Source organism: Panthera uncia, chromosome E1, assembly GCF_023721935.1.
Source record: "Panthera uncia isolate 11264 chromosome E1, Puncia_PCG_1.0, whole genome shotgun sequence".
Classification (NCBI taxonomy): domain Eukaryota; kingdom Metazoa; phylum Chordata; class Mammalia; order Carnivora; family Felidae; genus Panthera; species Panthera uncia.
In genome coordinates this window covers 4533065-4552265 of record NC_064814.1, presented here as the reverse complement: position 1 = coordinate 4552265, position 19201 = coordinate 4533065, and the positions used below count along the sequence as shown (strand labels likewise).

Below are 19201 nucleotides of genomic sequence, written 5' to 3'. Positions count from 1 at the left end.
AGGCCTCATGTTCTTAGCTAGGAGTTGTGCCTCCATGCCTCGGTCTGAAACCACTCGGGGAGAAGAGGTAGTTAAAACTGGGTCTTGGATATGCATGGGAATTTTTTTTAAGTTTATTTATTGAGAGAGAGAGAGAGAGAGAGAGAGAGAGGAAGCAGGGGAGGGGCAGAGAAAGAGAGGGAGACACAGAATCGGAAGCAGGCTCCAGGCTCTGAGCTGTCAGCACAGAACCCAATGCGGGGCTCAAACTCACAAACTGGGAGATCATGACCTGAGCCAAAGTTGGACGCTTAACCCACTGAGCCACCCAGGCGCTCCATGCATGGGAAGTTTTAAGGGGAAGAGCAGGGAAGGGACCCAGAAAGAAAGCATGCGTTTGGTTCATTTGAGCTCAGTAGCATAAACTGTCCTTTTAGCTGTGTTTCCAGGTTTTTATAACCCATGTAGGTCATAGCCTAACAGACAGTGTCTGTCTCTCTCCCTCTCCCTTTCCTTCCCTCCTCCGGCAAGAGGCTGAAACATTTCCCCACTGGCGGGGAGTGGGGAGATGGGGTGCAGGGAAACCATGAGGATTGTAATCGAACGTTTACCTGGCTTCTGGAGCGGCCTCAGGCTCGAGGGTATAAACATAAAAACATAAGATGCTTTTACGTGTTGTCTAATCAACGCCATCAGCCACACTCTGTCATCTCCTGCTGACATCTCAGGCAGGTCCCACCGCCTTCTGGTCACTCTCTGTTATTAGAATTCATTCCCTGGGGCACCTGGGTAGCTCAGCCGGTTAAATGGTCAACCGTCTACTTTGGCTCAGGTCATGATCTCGTGGTTCGTGAGTTTGAGCCCCGCGTCGGGCTCTGTGCTGACAGCTCAGAGCCTGGAGCCTGCTTTGGATTCTGTGTCTCCCTCTCTCTCTCTGCCCCTCCCCTGCTCACACTGTCTCTCTCTCTCTCTCAAAAATAAAAAAAAAAAATAAATAAAGAAGAATCAATTCCCTCTGGTTTCCTCTCAGTCCAGTTCTGAGCCCTCGGGTCTCTGTCCCTGCCGCAGCCTGAGACAGGTGTGGGCAGGGCTCCCGCCCCATCTGTCTCTGACTTGGTCTCGTTCCATTGGTCCAGGGGAGCTGCTGCCCTCCAGGTGGTCTCCATGGAGATGGCAGGTCCCTCCCCCTCCGAGTTTCTTGGGATGATGTTCAGACTCTGGGCATCTCCATGGCTGAGGACGCCCTCTGAAAAGATGCCCATGTCCGCCCAGGCCGTGCCAATGGTCTGGGCCCTTAGCCCTCTGTGGGACGTCTCCGGGCATTGCACGACTGCTGCCTATCCTCAGTGTCATGGTCATGCGCACGGAACCCTAGGAATCAGTGAGGCGCTCTCCGATGACTCCTAAGAACTAGGAAGAAATGGGTAGGAGACCCCCTGTCCTCTCTTCCTGGTACCTGCACCCCAGAATGTTCCAGGTGGCAAGGGTTTGTCAGTTCCTATGTCTGCATGAGCACCATACCCAGAGGCCCAAGCCTGGCTCTCCCAGGGACGCCTTCTCCACTCCTGAGAGCAGGACAGGGAAAACTGGAGCCCCGGAGGCACCCAGCTAGGGGCCGGCCCCCCACGGCCTCTCCCCACAGACCCTGTCAACGGCTAAGAGTTATCCCCTGGAGCCCCACTGTGGGGAGGGAAACACTGCCTCGCTTGGCACCCCCCGTCCCCCGCCCTCACTGGAACATAAAATAAAATCACAACAGATTAAACACTCATAATCCAAGCAATTTGTATGCACTATTTCATTTACCCTGAGAGGAATATTCTAGTTTTGCCTCCAAAAAGTTGAGATTTAGAGACGGTGTTTTGTCCAAGATTGCATGATCAGAACAGTGGATTCATCTGTCTTACTGTATCACAAAGAAATGTTACCAATGTCAGTGACTTACCAGGGCGGGGGAGGGGGCCAACGATAACCAGGGAGCCAAGTCTAGCCCAACACCTGTTAACCTAAGGCTCACAGGCTAAGGGTGGTTTTTCCCTTTTTTTTTTTTTTTAACATTTATTTATTTTTGAGAGACAGAGAGACACAGAGCATGCATGGGGGAGGAAGAGAGAGAGAAGGAGACACGGAATCTGAAGCAGGCTCCAAGCTCCGAGCTGTCAGCACAGAGCCCGGCCCGGGACTCGAACCCACAAACCACGAGATCACGCCCTGAGCCGGAGTTGGACCCGCTTGGCCCACTGAGCCACCCAGGCGCCCCTGGTTTTTCCATTTTTAAATGGTCAGAAAGAAAAACAATCCGAGAGAGGACTATTCTGTGACAGGAGAGATTTATGTATGATTCAAATGTCAATGTCCATAAATACAATGTTATTGGACCCGGCCGCACTCATTTGTTTATGAACCGTCTGTGGCTGCCTAGCCCCACACGGCTGGAGTTAAGGAGTTGCGACAGAGACCATCTGGCCTTCACAGTCTAAAATAATTAGTAGCCGGTCTTGTGAAGAAAAAGTTAGCCAAATCCTGCCGACATTTCTTTTTCTCCCCCACCCCAGTCGTCTGGACCGGCTAGGACGGCTCCCAGGCTGCAGGGTGGGATCAGGCGGGCTCCATCTGTATTCGTCGGGGGCCAGCAGTCACGGGGACACGGTCCTTCTCATGGTGGATAGAGGACATACGGCAGAAATGCCCTGGGCCACACGGTCCCTTCCGCCCCCAACAGCCACAGGCCCTGCCCGATCTGGCAGGAGGGACTCGAGACTCACACCCAGACGCACACGCCAAAGGGCAACAGTGTCCCATTCTGACACAGGTGGGGAGTGGAGAGTCGGGAGCAAAGGTCTCATCGACCACAGGCGGGGCCCCAGGATTTGAACTCGGGGCCGTCTGACCCAAGAGTCTGTGCGCATTCCCCTGCCTCACGGGTTTGCATCCCGGGCAAACCGTCACAGATGCCATAAAGCAAAAAGAATGGGAAAACCTTGGGGGAAAAGAACGAACAAAGGTTTTTCCCATCGTTCTCCACCCATTCCTGGGCGCCGCTGGGCACCATCCGGCACCCCCCGCCTCTCGAGTGGCCGAGGAAGCAGCGAGTGTAGACAGAATCAGGCCAGAGCTGGCAAGAGCACTCTATTCTGCAGGAATGCCATTGTGGGTAACTGAATAGCACGCTGACAGGGGAAACAGTAAAATTCCAAAGACCATCCTTCAATTACCCAGCAGGCATCCTCACAACAAGCCTCTTTCAGAGTCAGAATATAAATAAGTCATGTGTGTCTGGAAGCCCTCACAGACGAGAGGGAAAAGAAAGGAGGAGGGGACTTTACGATCCACCCCCCCGCCCCCCACCTGCCAGTTTTTCACCGAAGCAGGAAGGAGCAGACCCTCTGTAGAGCCTGCTGGTTGTCAAATATGAAGCCCGGTGGAGGAAGTCGGGAGCCATCGAGTGTCTGATGTGCTGAACATCGGGGCCGGCAGCCGCGCGGGAGAGGGTGACGAGTGGGCGCCCAGGCTTTCCAGCGGCTCGGCGAGCACCCCCCCCGCGGCCCGCAGTTGATTCTCCGTGTCATAATGGGATCGGACGCTTGCCAAGCAATCGACAGGAGGGAGAAAGGATTTATAAAACACGTACAAGCTCCTCACTCTTGTAGCTGCCGCTTTGAAAGAAAGACGGCGGGGAGAAAAGAAATGTAGCAGATAATAGAGCGACACTGACACGTTGTGGGACGAGGGGAGATGTAGGAGATTTTCTTGTCAAGCTCCGCGGAAAATCAAAGGGGCTGAGAAGCAGTGGACGTACAGGATCCACGAGTAACCACATGTCAGAAATATTGTACTTGACGGGCTGTCTCCTGGGCTCCAATCCCGACAGATAGTGTCCTCCTGAATCGTGGCCCGGATGAAATCAACGACTCTGGGGCAAGTGCTTTACCTACGTAGGTAGAGGAATAAAAACTGCCCCTTATTGAGCACTTACGTGTGCCAGGCACAACACGTTTTTGCAGACAGGGTTCCGGTTAACCCTACCTGTGGGGGGAGGCGTAACGATGCCCACACTGCACGCGAGGAAACGCACTGAAGCAAAGTTTCAGCGACTTGCCTGACACTTCACCTCCAAGTGGACGCGATTGAGACGATTCGCGTCGCTGCGACATCGTTTGTCAAGATTCGAAGCCTGTCCTCTCGGTCATGAGCTCCCCGCAGCCCTGACGCACCTGCTCGTCACACCCTCAAGATGAGAAGCGGCCAAGGGGCGCCTGGGTGGCGCAGTCGGTTAAGCGTCCGACTTCAGCCAGGTCACGATCTCGTGGTCCGTGAGTTCGAGCCCCGCGTCGGGCTCTGGGCTGATGGCTCGGAGCCTGGAGCCTGTTTCCGATTCTGTGTCTCCCTCTCTCTCTGCCCCTCCCCCGTTCATGCTCTGTTTCTCTCTGTCCCAAAAATAAATAAAAAACGTTGAAAAAAAAATTAAAAAAAAAAGATGAGAAGCGGCCAAATCAATCCCCAGTTTGTCCTGCTCCGTGGATCACTATTGTCCGGAAGAATGCTTACGTCCAGATTATTTCAAGTCCCCCCACGCCCTCGAGGCGTCAAGAACCCCCTTTCCCTCTTTTGGTGGTGCATGTGACTCTCGATCTCAGGGTTGTGGGTTCGAGCCCCACATTGGGTGCAGACATTACTTTTATTTTTTCAAATTTTTTTTAAGTTTATTTATTTTTGAGACAGAGAGAGACAGAGCATGAACGGGGGAGGGGCAGAGAGAGAGGGAGACACAGAATCGGAAGCAGGCTCCAGGCTCTAAGCCGTCAGCCCAGAGCCCAACGCGGGGCTCGAACTCACGGACCGCGAGATCGTGACCTGAGCCGAAGTCGGACGCTTAACCAACTGAGCCACCCAGGCGCCCCCAGAGATTACTTTTAAAAAATAAAAAAAAATAAATAAAAGGAAATTGCTGTCACGGTACACCCCGAAATAATTGAGCATGGCTTTCGTTCACTAGAGCTATACATTTATTTGCATTTTTGGGGGGGGGGGGCAAAGTAAAGCACAAAGAAATGTCCAGATCTTCAGCGTATATCTGCCGAGTTTTGACAGATTCCTATACTGTGTGTCACAAACCTCTATCACTATACCCGGCATTGCTATCATCCCAGAAAGTTCCCTCCCGTCCCAATCAGTTCCCACTCCTAAGTCCCAGAGGCAGAGGAGATGTGATAATGTGCACTTGACCGTGAGATCCATTGACCTTACCATATAAATAATAGCCCATCATCTGGAAACATCTGGACTAAGAGAACAGTGGAATGGCTCACTAAAGGCTCGTCAAAGGCACCTGACTGGGGTAACGTCCTGCCGTGTAGCCGAACCATCCTCTAGGATAGAGTGGATGTGCTAGATGGATGGCCAACAGGTGATGCTCTGTCCCCAAGTGCTAGAACACAATGGGACTACACAGGGCTGAGAATCCCAGGAGCAAGCGTCCCTGGGGGCCACCTGGGAGCTGCCTATGAACCTCTGAACAACCCAGAAGCACAAGTGAGTTAATGCCTGGGAAGTCAACTGGGACCCATGAGGGACAGGAGTCAATGGAAAAGTCCTTCCCCTCTGCCCTCTCAGGCAGACGGTTCCGAGATGCGTTTCATAAGGCTCCCGAGAAGGTCCCGGTGAAGTCAAGCACCAGTCACCGGGGGCAGTAAATTAATGATACATTCTGGTTGATATTGGTGTTCCCTCCTCCCCTGTCTCGTCCCCCAGCCCCTCACTCCTTGAACAGGATTATTTCCTAAATAAACAAGCCTTAGTCGCTGGCTCTGGTCTTTGGGTGTGTGTGTGTGTGTGTGTGTGTGTGTGTGTGTGTGTATGTGTGTGTGTGTTGCGGGGAGGGGTTCTAAGACCCAGATAGGCATGTGGTATTTGTGGTTGTTGGTTACTTACCGAGATACAATTCTATACAGTAAGATGCACAGCTGTTAAGTGCACACTTTGATGGGTTTTGACAAACGCACATACACCTATGTGACCAACAGCCTCACACAACACGTAGAATCTTGCCAGGACCCCAGACAATTCCCCTGTGCTGTTTTCAGTCTATCCCCACCCCCAGACGCAACCACCATTCGGACACTTATTCTGCAGATGCGTCGGGTCTGTTTCTGCACTTGATGGAAGTCGAACAGACGTGCAGTATTTCCGTGGCGGATGCGAGGTGGCTGAGTTGGCCACACGACAGGATCTGGCTTGGGTCGACACAGGGCTGTTGGAAGCGATGCTGTGATTTCCAAGGCTGTGACGGAAGACGTCTACGGCCTCCGCGTTCCCGACTTGGACGCTGGGTCTGGGCCCAGGACGAGCAGTCGTGACCGCAGTGGCTGCAGCGGGAGGAGGAGCACGGCCCCGAGACTCTGCCGGAGGGCAGGAGAGTTGTCCCATGTGTCCTGGTCCTGTGCGATACGAAAACACGTGAGATACAGCTAACCTGCTGTTTAGAGGTCAGTGAAACCCCTGAGTGTGCGTATTAAAAATAAGAAAGACTAGGGGGCCTGGGTGGCTCGGTCAGTTAAGCATCCGGCTCTTGATTTCAGCTCAGGTCATGATCTCGCGGTCTGTGAGTTCGAGCCCCACGTCGGGCTCTGTGCTGACAGCTCGGGGCCTGGAGCCTGCTTCGGATTCTGCGTCTCCCTCTTTCTGCCCCTGCCCCACTCACGCTGTCTCTCTCTGCCTCTCAAAAAATGAATGAACGTTAAAAGATTTTTTTTTAATTTAAAAAAGTGAATATGTATAAATAATTTTTCCAACCTGCTAATAAATGAGGAAACTGACAAGATGACCGGTTGAAAAGAGAATGTGCAAATCAGCCATGAACCCGGGCAATCAGGAATGCCAGAATGGGATTTGCTGATCGATGCCACCCTCTCGTGTCCCCGCGAGACAAAAGCCATTTGTGATGTTATGGACAAAAGTTATTTCAGTTTTAATGACTTAACTTCTCTTTCCCCCTTCCCCGCCCCGCCAAGAGGTGTAAAATTGTCCAGTCAATAGATGGGAAGGTACACACTCCTCCAAAACCAGGTGAGCTCTGGGGAGGGCGCTGCGGCCGCGCCCCGTTGAAAGCGCTCATATCCTTTTCTCCATTTTCAGGTGGACAGGGGACTCTGGACAGGGGACTAACTCAGTCCTCTCACACCTGCAGGACTGTCTCACCTCAATCCAGCTCAGTAGAATGGGTCGGGAGCCTTGAAACATCCTGATTCCCAGGCCACACCCCAGACCCATAAAATCAGTATTTCAGGGCGAGTGGGGGTGATGCTTGGCCTCAGGGTCTTTAAAGCTCCTAGAGCATTCTGAGGTGCCACCCAAGTTGAGAAGCACTGCTCTGTGTTTTGTTTTTTTTTTAATGTTTTTATTTATTTTTGAGAGAGAGAGACAGACAGACAGACGGGGGGTGAGGAGGGGTGGAGAGAGAGAGAGAGGGAGACACAGAATCTGAAGCAGGCTCCAAGCTGTCAGCACAGATGCGGGGCTCGAACCCAAGAACCGTGAGGTCATGACCTGAGCCAAAGTCGGACGCTCAACGGACTGAGCCACCCAGGCGCCCCAGAGAAGCACTGCTCTGAAGACATCCAAGCAGGAGTTCTCCTCCCCTCCCCTCCCCTCCCCACCCTCCTCCCCCCACCCTCCCTCCTCTTCCTCTCCCCTGCCCCACCTGCCTCCCATTGTGCCTCTCCGGTCCTGAAATGTGCCTACTTGTGTGCAGAAGGCACCAGGCTGGGGCAGCCCAGGACAAGCCCCCTCCAACTCCCAGCCTGGCAGGGAGAGGGTCCTTCCCGAAGATGGCATCTTTCGAAAATATTTTCCTTCCGGGACTCAGAAGGAACCCACAGCTTGAGAGCAGCAAATGAGAAGAGATCTAGGAAATCGGTTCTGGCAGTCCCGCAGAGTGACAGTAACCAGAAGTCCTTTGAGCACCCAGCTAAATAAATGGGTTTAAAACGAATGTACCAGCTGCTACAGGAAAGCGTGTGACCACAAGATGGGCAGGCTGCGGGGCAAGGGCATAAATCCAGACGCATGGTGGGGGCCCCAGCTCCCCCTCACCCCCGGCTCCTTCCACAGAAGGCAGAACGGAGCACGTCTGCTCTCAGCCTCCAGAACTCGTTCTTAGTCGAGGGAGAGCTGTCGTGTTTGGCTTCCCAGGCCCCCCCCCACCCCCGCGCTACCCTGGAGGGCGGCCTGGGGAGGTGGTCTGGGAGGACGGGGCAGCCAAAACCCTGAGCCAGCTGACCAGCCTGGCTGGTCATCACAGATTCTGGGGACATCACAGATTCTGGCAGATCATGGGGGCGGTCAGCTGTTGGGAGTTGGCGACCAGGGAATTTTGAGTGACCTCAGGCAAGTCGGAGCCTCCAATATAATAACAGTAATCCCTAGTTCCTAAGCTTTCTCTGAAGGTGAAATCACACTATGTACAGAAAAGCAATTATCACAAAGCCACGCACCCAGGCAGCCATGGGGGTGGTGTTACCTTCCCTACCTCCTCGTCTATCCCGAAGAATCCGGGCACCGGGCTTGGCCAGCCTCCAGGTGTTAGCACTTTCCAGGCCACCACAAGCCCCACATGACTCCTGGGCACTTGAAACAGGGCTTGTGCAAACCCCAATGAGCCGTGAGTTTAAAATACACATCAGATTTCAAAGACTAGGTTAAAAAGATAAAAAGCAAAATCCCTCATTAATAAATTCTGGGGGTGCCTGGGTGGCTCAGTCAGAATTAGGCCTCTGACTTTGGCTCAGGTCACGATCTCACGGTTCGTGGGTTCAAGCCCCGCGTCGGGCTCTGTGCTGATAGCTCGGAGCCTGGAGCCTGCTTCGGATTCTGTGTCTCCCTTTCTCTACCCCTTCCCCGCTCATGCTCTGTCTCTCAAAGATGAAAAAAAACAAAAACAAAAACAAAAAAACAGGCCCCTGGGTGGCTCAATCGGTTGAGCGTCCGACTTCAGCTCAGGTCATGATCTCACAGTCCGTGAGTTCGAGCCCCGTGTCGGGCTCTGTGCTGACAGCTGGGAGCCTGGAGCCCGCTTCGGATTCTGTGTCTCCCTCTCTGTCTCTGCCCCTCCTCTGCTCATGCTCTGTCTCTGTCTCTGTTTCTCTCTCAAAAATAAACCTAAAAAAATTTTTTTCCCCATTAAAAAAAATTATGTGTTGTTTATCTGAAATTCGTACTTAATTGTGCAACCTGTTTGTTTTGCTTTGCTAAATCCAGCAGCCCTGCTTGGAATACTTTGGGGGGGGACTTCAGATTTGGGGCATAGTGTAGGGTTGAGAGCACCCACTCTGGGTTCAAATTCTGCCTCTGTCACCTGGCAGCTCTGTGTCCCTAACCCCCGGGTCTCAGTTTTTCTCCTCCTCACAATACCTGCTTCGTGTGACTGTCGTGGGGATAAGGCAGTGCACTTAAAACCCCTGGCATGTTGGAAGGGCTCCCGACACTGATGAGAAAGAGGGGAAGGAAGGCCGGGGGGCCAGGGGGCCAGTTCTGCAAAGCCAGGGCAGGACGCCCACCGCCCCAGGAAGGGGGCGTGCCGGGTGTCAGGTTCAAAGGCGCACAATATCCTGGCATTCGAACCCCAGGACTCGCTGGCCCCCAATAGGAAGTCTCCTAAGGTGGGTCCAGAACACAGCCCCTGTCTGCTGAATCGTGGCTTGCCCCAGCCCCCCGGCTTCCGGGCGAGGACACCCAGAGTCACTCGGAGAGGTGACAGGGCTTAGCTGGGTCCTCCTGGGCCTCTCCGAGCCACTAGACTGAAGGGGATAAAGAGTCCTCATTAAGCTGAGCCGGCATCACTCCGCTCACCACTGGGCATCACTCCAAACCTGGGCATTAGTTCCTCCTCTCCACTGTGACTCTTGTATGATGAAGAGGTTGTTACGCCAAAGTAACGGGTCCCCAAATCACTTAATCACTGCCCATCCGGGGAGTTCCTGTTACAGGTATAAATGCGCTCGGCGTTCAGAGGAGACATTTTTGAAAACAAAGACACAGAGCCGCACATCAGCCGCTTCCGAGCACCAGCTGTCGCCTGGCCCTTTCACCGCTGGGCCTCCAAACACCCTGCAGGGCCCCGGAAGAGACCAGAGTCACCCCCCAATAGCCCCTGTCCCTCCGGCAGCAGGAGTACCCAGTTAAAAGGCTGTACTTTTCTAAACTCCCTGGTGGCCAAATGTGATAAATCAAGCTGACTGCGACGTGGGAAACAATGGCAGAAGGAAATGGCAGATGAAATTAAATTTCCTTAGAACCAGCAGCCCACTGGCAAATCCTTGAGGCCGGCAGAGCAAAACGTTTCTCCAGGAACCCCCCCGCTTGTTACCGCTGGCGCTTTGCTAGAGGGAAAGACAACCTTAGCCTGACAATAGCTAGGCCTCCAGGATCCTGTGAGTCTAATTTAGCCTATGAAAATCTCATTGGAAACTTCCCCTGGACTTGACCTCCGCCAAACTCCCAAGTACATAACCAGTCTCTCCCCATGGTCCTGGGGCAGCTAGCTCTTCCTGCCCACGGGTCCTGTCCCTATGCTTTAATAAAATCACCTTTATGCACCAAAGACGTCTTAAGAATTATTTCTTGGCCGTCGGCTCCAGACTCCATGAAGCCCCTCCGCCCCCCCATCGCCCCCCACAACCTCATCATCTGCAGGGCTGGTTCTTTCTGGAGGCTCCAGGGGAGAAGCCTTTCCTTGCTTCTTTCCAGCTTCTAGTGGCTGCTGCATTCCAAGTTCATGGCCCCCTCCCCCCACCCTCAAGTGCAGCAGCTTCTGTTGTCACATCTCCGGACTCTCCTGCTTCCCACTCGGGGAGGCCCCTTGTGATGACATTGGGCCCACCTGGAGCGCCCTGGACCATCTCCCACCCCAGGCCTCCTAACCTCATCACACCTGCAAAGTCCCTTCTGCACTGTGAGGTGACGTGCACAGGGTCCAGGGACCGGGGCACGAACAGCAACTTTGCCTCCCAGACCCGCTATACCGCTGTCCCTCCGGCCTCACCTGTTCCGGAGCTGTCCACTCTGGGCCCCGCCTCACCCTCACCCTCCCTCCACCACCTGGAGAGGAGAGGAGGGAGGGCAGCCAGAGGTCCAGAGGCCTGACTGCATCCCGTGACGGGGTTCTTGAACTTCTGCAGCTCCTCCCCCCCCACCCCCCACCCCCGGACACATCAGTTCCACCCATGAGTAAGTCCACTTTCTAATAGAAGTTGAGTTGGCTTTCTGTCACGTGACTCAGTCTCATGACTGACGTTTTATTAAATGGCAATAAATGCTATTTTTCTAGCAACAGCTAGCCCCTCAAGGTGCTGGAAACCTTGCTTCCAAAATTCCTTACGGACTTACTCTACCCCTGACCCTGTCCCAACCTGAGGGTATACAGTGAGTGACCCATCAGGACCCCAGTGCAGCTCTTCCTGCCCATGGGTCCTGTCCCCGTGCTTTCTGCACCAAAGACGTCTTCAAGAATTCCTTTTTGGCCGTTGGCTCTGAACCTCATGGACACACACACCCCCTTCACCCCAAAACTTCATCAGTGGGAACCCAGAGGGGAGAGAAGAGGCCCCGGGGAGGGGGGGGGGAATCCTGGAGCCTAGGGCTTCCCCCTGTGTGTGGCACAGTTCGGGGGGAGCCGCCCACAGCCCTTGGGCAATCAGAGGTGGCTCTGCGTTAAGAAGGCCACCACTAAGCACTGAGGACCTGAGGACAGAGCAGCCTGGGGTGGGGGGTTGCGGGTGAGGCCACGGCTCTGCCCAGGAGATTCAGGGGACATACAGTCCCTGTGCTGGCTGCTCGGCCCATCTCCGCTGGAGAGGCCAGAAAGAAAGCAGAGGACAGGCAGTGTGAGCCTTTGTGTCCGCTCGAGCAAGTCACCATTGGAGGTGGGGGCATTTGGCACCTCCACGCTCCTCTTGATGTGGGCATAACCTTCAAAGTCCTGCCTATTGGGGCGCCTGGGTGGCTCAGTGGGTTCGGGTCATGATCTCTCCGTTTGTAAGTTCTAGCCCCGCATGGGGCTCACTGCTGTCGGTGCCGAGCCTGCTTCAGATCCTCTGTCCCCCTGTCTGCCCCTCTCCTGCGGCTCAAAAAGAAACATTAAAAAAAAAAAAAAAAATTCTTGCCTATTAGAGTGGAACGTCATCTGGCCATAAACAAGAATGAAGCACTCATACATGCTATAGCTTGGATGAGCCTCGACAAACACGGGTCCCTTCCGCTTGCCTGGCGCTAGGGCTCTCCCACCACCTGCCGCGGCGCACATCCCCCTGGAACCCGCATCCCCGGCTTCGGCCCCTTTAAGACGGCCATGGAGGACCCAGTTTCAAAGCCCAGGGAGACCCTCTGGCTGCCGCCTCTATGGTGATACGTCACTTCCGGCCGGAAGTCGGTGCGTCCCGCGGCTTTGGCGCGAGGTGGGGCGGGCAGCGAGCGCGGAAGCGTGCTTCCTCGTGTTGGGAGGGAAGGACCCCCCCCCCTTTTGTCCCCCGCACTTGGCTTCGGGCTGATCACGGGGGCGGTGATGACGACTCTCGGCGGGGCGCGGGCCTCGGGAGCGCACCCCGCAGGCCCCGGACGGGGAGGCAGAGGGGGCTCGGGCCGAACGCGGGCTCCGAAGCCGGGGCGGGGCGGGCAGTAGTAGGTGCGGCTGCTGGCCGATGAGTCTTGGAGGCCCCGCCGGGGCGGGGGACAAGGCGGCTTCTGGGGAGCGTGTAGATAGCGGATGAGACACCCTCCTAGAGCGCGTTGTTACTCTTTCCCCAGGGTCTCCTCGGAAAACGAGAACTTTCCCGTCCCCCGGCGATTAGATGCAGGCAGGCACCGATTGGCCGCTTTGTCCTCGTCGGTCACAGCACCCAGAGCACCCTCCCTATGGGGATCCAGGTATGCCAGTCACGGGGACGGAGAGTCTTGAGGCCGATGGTCTGGGGAGAGGCTCCTGTGTTGCTGAACCTGCCCGCTTGCGGGTGCAGCCTTGTAACCAGACAGCCCGACCCTGACCTAAAGTAAATTCCCGGGAGCAAGTTTTTCCTGGGGTTTGAATTTGCAGTAACAGGTGTGAACATTCTAGCAGCAGTTTGATGATCATGTATGATACTGCAAACAGGACCTACGCTGAAAGAAGGAAAAAACCCTTACAGTTAGTATCCCAGAACGGTGGTTCCCAAACATCTGTAAACAGAGTGTGGAGACTTTTAATAAATGTTGATAATTTTGGCCAGGCACCGTGCTGAACGTTAAGGGTACAGAGATGAACAAAACAGCCCAGGCCCTGGTTCTCAGGGAGCTACAGCCCCCGTCGGGGGGGAGAAGAGGTTAAATGATTGCACTAAAGAGGGTGTAATTCAAAGCCCAGCCTTGTTAGCAGGCAAATTACAGCGTGATGGAGGCTTTCCTAAGGATGGGATCCTTGAGCTGGAGTCTGGAGGATATGTGGGGGTTCCGTGGAAGGCTGGGGGGGGGGGGGCACGTGCAAAGGCCCGGGGGCCTAGCAGATTGTGGCTAGGGGAGGAGCCGAAAGAAGGCCATTATAACCCAAAAAGCAAGAGAATGGGGTGGAATGAAGCTGAAAAGGCGGGGAAGGGCCAGACCACACAGGGCCTGTGGCTCACGTGAGCATTTTGATCTTTCCTGAGAATGTGGGGCATTGTGGGTTTTAAGTAAGAGGATGAGGTGCTAAAATCTGTAATTTCAAGAGAACACTGTGTACAGAACTGTGCTGTCCGATAGAACATGCCACGGTGACGAAGTGGTCTACACCCGCCTTGTCCAGTTGAGCAGCCACGAGCCACAGGTAGCAGTGAGCACTTGGCAGCGTGGCTGGTGCTCCTGGGGAACAAGATTTGTCATGTTAATTTCAGCATAAACAGTCACACGTAGCTGGTGGCCGCCACCGTCGGGCACGCGTGTAGCGCGTTTTGAAGGGCACGGGAGCACCTTTTTTGGGATCATGCCACACGCACCCTCTCATGTCTCCTGCACCGCGTCCCGTCCCGGGTCAAGGCTGAGAGGGATCCTGCTTTTTGAGAACCCTCCCACTGTCTCCCGAGGAGCTCGCACACCGCAGTGCCTGCTGGTGGGACTTGGGACTTTGGGCTCTTGGCCAGACGTCCTCCTGCCCCTCCTGCTTCCTCGGCCTGGTGGGCTGTCTCCATGCAGAGGGAGCAGTGCCTGCCGGGGTCGCCGCGTCACGTCTGTGCCTCGGAGGGGATGTGAGGAAAAGTGGTCCTGGGTGTTGAGGGGGTTAGCATCCGGAGAGGTGAACATCATATGCTATGGAGCCACGGGAAGGGACATTTCCAATAGGACTTCGTGGAATGGGACCCCTGTGAGGACATAACGGCTGTTTCCAGCTGCTGAAGTATGGCAAAAAGCAGGAAGCCTGAAAATGCTTGGGGGATGTGAGCAGCTCACACGTTGGGGCCAAACTGGGGAACTAAATGGCCGGAATCGGGCAGGACGGGAGGAAGGCGTGGGTGGGTGGGCGTGGGGTGTAGAGGCTCGGTCAGAGTTCAGGTTTGCCATGGCTCCTGTGCAGGCAGGTTTCTGAGGAAGGCCCCAGGCGGTATGCGGATTACAGCCCAGGGGGAGGTGGGTTGGGAAATCACTGTGGGTGCCTTGAGGTAGAAGGTGATGAGCCCTCGGAGGGAGCCCGCAGGCTTGGAGGGAGGAGGGGCTGGTAGACGCAGGGTCACTACCTCCCACCTTGTGTCCCGGGGCCGCTTGCTCGATTCTGGAGGGTGTCTTACGGTGCTAACAGACTTGCCCAGGTAGAATAAAAACTGACGTGCACTTTCTTTGCAGGTGAGTTTACGGGAAGATCTGTGTGCAGGCTGAACGTGTGCCAGTTTCTTTTCTGCCTGGTTCCTTGTGCCTGAAATAGAATTGTTGGGGCCTGGAACTTTCCAGATTCCTTTGGTTTCATTCCCTCAACCATGTCACTTTGGAACGCGGGCCCTGTTCGTGCTTCAGACCCTGTTTTGTATGGACCTGAATAAAAGGGGTCAGTCCCCAAGGAGCATTTCACGCACTTCGTGGTTTTCGTTCCCAGCGACCTTGTGCGTGACGTGTTGCTTCTGCTTCTGAGAAACGTCGATGGCAGCAGTGTTCCCAGCTGGAGAGTGACTTAGGGAGCCAGCCACGGGTCTCTAGGAAGTGTGAGCGCTGGGGACGCGTGGAGGGAAGTGACTGTTGTCTCCGTGATCTGAGGGGGGCAGGGGGAAGGCTGGTGTAGCTCAAGGTGGTGGTCACCTTGTTCAGACGTCACTTGGGGTAGAATTTCCAAAGACGGCTATGACCTTGGCACTGATCACTGCCAGGCACTGCCCGTCCCTGCTCCCTCCCCGATGTCTCCGGCCCCGTCTCTCCCAGGCCTTCCTGTCTTCTGACTGTTCACCACCTACTGATGTGAGAAAAGGAAAACCCAGCCCGCCTGTGTTTGTAGCTGTCGCGTTAGTGACGGTTGTACACGTAGGGTGAGCCTCGGACTGTTTTCGTGCTCTCTTCTCGTTACAGTTGGGGTATAATGTCCTTTTTTTTTTTTAAGTTTGTTCATTTTGAGAGAGAACGTGAGAAGGGGAGGGGCAGAGAGGGAGAGAGAGAATCCCTCTGTGCCGTCACCATCAACGCCGGACATGGGGCTTGAACCCACGAACCCGTGAGATCATGACCTGAACGGAAGTGAAGAGTCGGATGCTTAACTGAGCTACCCAGGCGCCCCCATACTGGGTGGGTGTCTTGGCATCCTCTCCCCCGCCCCTCATCTTGTCCAGCTCAAGTGCGGGGAGGGTCGGGCCCACGGGTGCCTGCAAAGCCGAGGATGTAACTTCAAACCTGCAAGGTGAACTGTCAGCGGGCTTTATAACGGACCGACAGTCCGAGACTACAGATGTGGGGGTGGGGGGCGTGGCCCCCAAGGGAAATGTCCATTCAGAGGCCCCAGAAAGCGCCTCCGCACCGAAGGGCAGGCGTTCCCACGTTCCGCACAGCCCGGACAGTTAGCACGGGATCTCCCATCCCAGCTGCGCCCTGGCCTGCATTGCGACCTCAGGCCCCTTCCCTGTTTCTTAGTAAAACGGGGACTCTGAGGAGAGGGACGCCCACGGGCGGGTGCCTGGGAGGAGTCAGTGAGCGAGTCAGGAGCACTTGAGATCCGCCTTGGCTGATGGACATTCTCGGACCTTTGGAGCCTTTCACGGTGCTTCCGGCTGTGAGCCTCTAGGTTGTTGCTGCGCAGGCGGGCCCCGGGAGGGCGACAGGAAGGTCCTCCTTGCTGCCAAGCGTGGGAGCTGAGGCGGGTTTGCTACAGGCTTCTGGCTTTCTGAGCTAACAGTGTCTACGTTTGGGGCGCTCACACGAGCACGTGACTCTCAGTGTGGTCACCCGCCCTCTACACGCTCATCTTCGGCGGAAGTATCAGTTGCCCAGACTGACATTGTGTTAAGACGTGTGTACTGGGGAACACAGCGTGTGTTGTTGGCATTTCTGGAATAATAAGCAGCTTCGACGCCCGCTTCCTGCTTTGCTCTCCTGCGGTGTTTTTCTTGAGGGCAAACGGCCACTGTGGCCGTGGGCAGGGCCCGGTCTGGCCTCGGTGGCGCCCAGCGGAGCAGCCGTGGGCTCTGTCTGCAGACTGGCTCAGTGAGTTACTGCAGCCTCTGCTTCGGTAGGTTCACCGGAGGCCTCAGATCCTTCTGGGCCCCCCTGAGCAGGAACGTGGTGTTTCCGGGGCGGGAAAGGCAAAACCGGATGTGCTTGGGCTGGGCAGTCGTCTGTGATGTGCACGTACCCTCTTCCGTTCCCGTTTGACATCGATGTTGGCGGGGGTTGGGTGCTCGAGTGTCGTCCCCGGTGGGTCCACGTGGCTTGGTCTGAGACCTGGGGCGGAAGAGCCCGCCCGGGACAGGGGAAGGGATGCTCCGATGCGGGGTGGTGTGGGCTGAGACCACGCGGTCCTCCTTGGCAGTCCCGCAGCCCTCAGGATGCCTGCTCGTCTTCTCAGTCTGCTGGAGCGCTCCCCTGATGGGGCTGCTTGACTCTGAACCTGCACCCCCAGCCCCGTCTCTGCGACTGCACCTCGGTGCCCGAACGCGGTGTGCTGGGCGCTGTTGGCGAGGGGAGGGCAGCCCCGAACCCACGGGAGGAGACTCGGGAGGCCGTTTCGTGTGGCTGATGCCAGCGGTCTCCCGCTCCTTCGGTCGCAGCTCCTTCATGCCTGCCTGGGCGCGGCGACGGTGTTTTCCCCAAAGAACACATAATTTGAAATAGGCTGCGGTAGGACGCCCTTGGGCTTCAGCATCTCTGGCTTTTGTTCCTCTGGATTGTGTGAGAGAGGGTTGAAGTAGGGGCAGGAGCCCAGGCTGCCAAAGACTCTTCAGCGGAGCACTAGATCACGAAACGCGTGATCCGCGAGAAGTGATTTTTAATGTCAACAACAGCCGTGGAACACAAAAGGCCCGTAGCAGGAAACGGAATGAAAACAACCGCGGAAGAGTTACAGCGAGTCATGGTTTTGAAGTTCCCTCTCTGGCCACTAGGGGATGCAATCCCACACCACCCTGCTCTCTTTGGCAACTTGGTCCAGTTCTAGGTTTTTAATGCAGCCGAGCCCTTATTTCACCAGAAAGTTATGCGGAAGGTTAATCTGCAGGGCTGGGCTCTTTGTTAGGAATCTGCCAGGGTGTCCCAGTTGCACACGGTGTCTGAGAGGTGTTGATCGTGTCATGGACGAGCTGAACCAAACCCGGGCACGGGACACTGGCGCTTGGGGAGAAGAGGGTGATGCGACGTTCCATCCGGATTCACTCCGGATTCCCCACCCGACAGCAGGTGGCTTTACTCAGTGTGAGCAGATTTTCTTTGGTAAGGACCCCAGTGCAATACACAAACCGGTATTTGAGGTGCCAGACGTGTATGAAGGGTTTAGAAGCATCTCTCCAGAGAACGCTGCTCATAGTTGCAAGTTGAAAGGTACAGACCAAAGCTGAACAAGATCTATGCCGAGCTGGTGAGGTCTGGATTGCTGGTTGTCGTCCGCTTGGAAAGTGCTGCTGAATCGGGGGAAAGAGTTGCGATCCCGAAGCCTAATTTTAGGCAGAGTACTAAATGTTCTCCGGTTTGTGATCCTGGTTGACTGCTTTCTGATGAATTGAACAAACGGTGGGTTGGGCGCCTCCTGCTGGCCACATGAGGCCGGGACGGGAGCCAGTCACAGGAAACTCCCCGCCCCCCGGAGCGCTTCCATTCTGGAGCAGGGGGGACCAGAACCCAGTCCTTAAAAATGTGGAGAAGCAGGGTATGTGCTCTGCAGGAAAAGAAAACGGGGCCAGTGTGGAGGGGTGGGTGGATGGGGGGGGGGGGGGGGTTCAGTTTCAGAAGGGGTCGTCAGGAAAGGGCCCAAATCCTAAGGGAAGAGAAGAAGTCACGTGACAGTCTGGAAGCGCGGGGGCGGGGCAGAGGGAGCAGCCAGTGCAAAGGCAGCCGGTCCGGCCCGGCACGATGGTGAGTGAACAAGGCTTTTCTGAGCCGGGTTGGAGGGGCCGGGGGCGTGGGGGCTTGCGGGGCCTTGTAGGAAAGTCTGGCCTTTACTCCCCGAGTGGGTGTCACTAGCTTACATGTCTTCTCTCATCTTTTAGAGACCATCCCCCCCCCCAACAGAGTAGTTTGCATTCAAAGCATTTCCTGTTCCTGTGTCAGCAGATTTGCCCCCTGAGAGGATCCAAGATCTGCACAGTGTGTCCCCTCCCCTTGGCAGCTGTGGGAGGCTCCCTCTCGGCCCTGCTGAGCCGTGGCTGTGGCGTCCCCAGGATGGCTGACACGGCAAGAGACATTTGGGTGTAAGCTCCTGGGACAGCCGACCTCGTGCCTTTCACCTCACGGATGAAGCCGGAGTCGGGCCACACGTCTGGTCTCAGAGCAGCAGGGCCCCGGGCACACGGGACTCCGTCCTAGGACTCACCCGCTGGTTTTTTTTTTTTTTTCTCTCGCCTGTTGCCCCCTCGCAGGAGCCGTGTCCCTCCTTGCTTTCTCAACGAACAGTAGATGTGTTTTCATTTAAATTACCGCCAAGAAGGCTACAGAAAGCGCATTCTCCTCGAAGCTTTACGAGGCCGAGGCTTGTCCCGGTTTCACGTGGCCGTCCATAACGAATGTGGCTAAAACAGCTCTTCGTTCCGGTATTTGTGCAGAT

General features: G+C 55.5%; 1 long non-coding RNA gene and 1 other non-coding gene across 4 annotated transcripts; both read left to right on the top strand.

The window, feature by feature from the left end:
- Positions 1-12381: 12381 nt before the first annotated feature.
- LOC125926320 (uncharacterized) lies at positions 12382-15037 on the top strand. 3 transcript variants are annotated; one of them, XR_007459075.1, is made up of 3 exons: positions 12382-12428; positions 12778-12897; positions 14818-15037. It is a non-coding gene; the product is annotated as an uncharacterized LOC125926320 (long non-coding RNA). The 3 variants fall into 3 exon arrangements; XR_007459074.1 differs by lacking the exon at positions 12382-12428 and adding an exon at positions 12440-12655; XR_007459073.1 differs by lacking the exon at positions 12382-12428 and having other exon boundaries at positions 12663-12897.
- Positions 12934-13122, top strand: LOC125927738 (small Cajal body-specific RNA 16). The gene has a single exon (XR_007459425.1). It is a non-coding gene; the product is annotated as a small Cajal body-specific RNA 16 (non-coding RNA).
- Positions 15038-19201: the final 4164 nt, after the last annotated feature.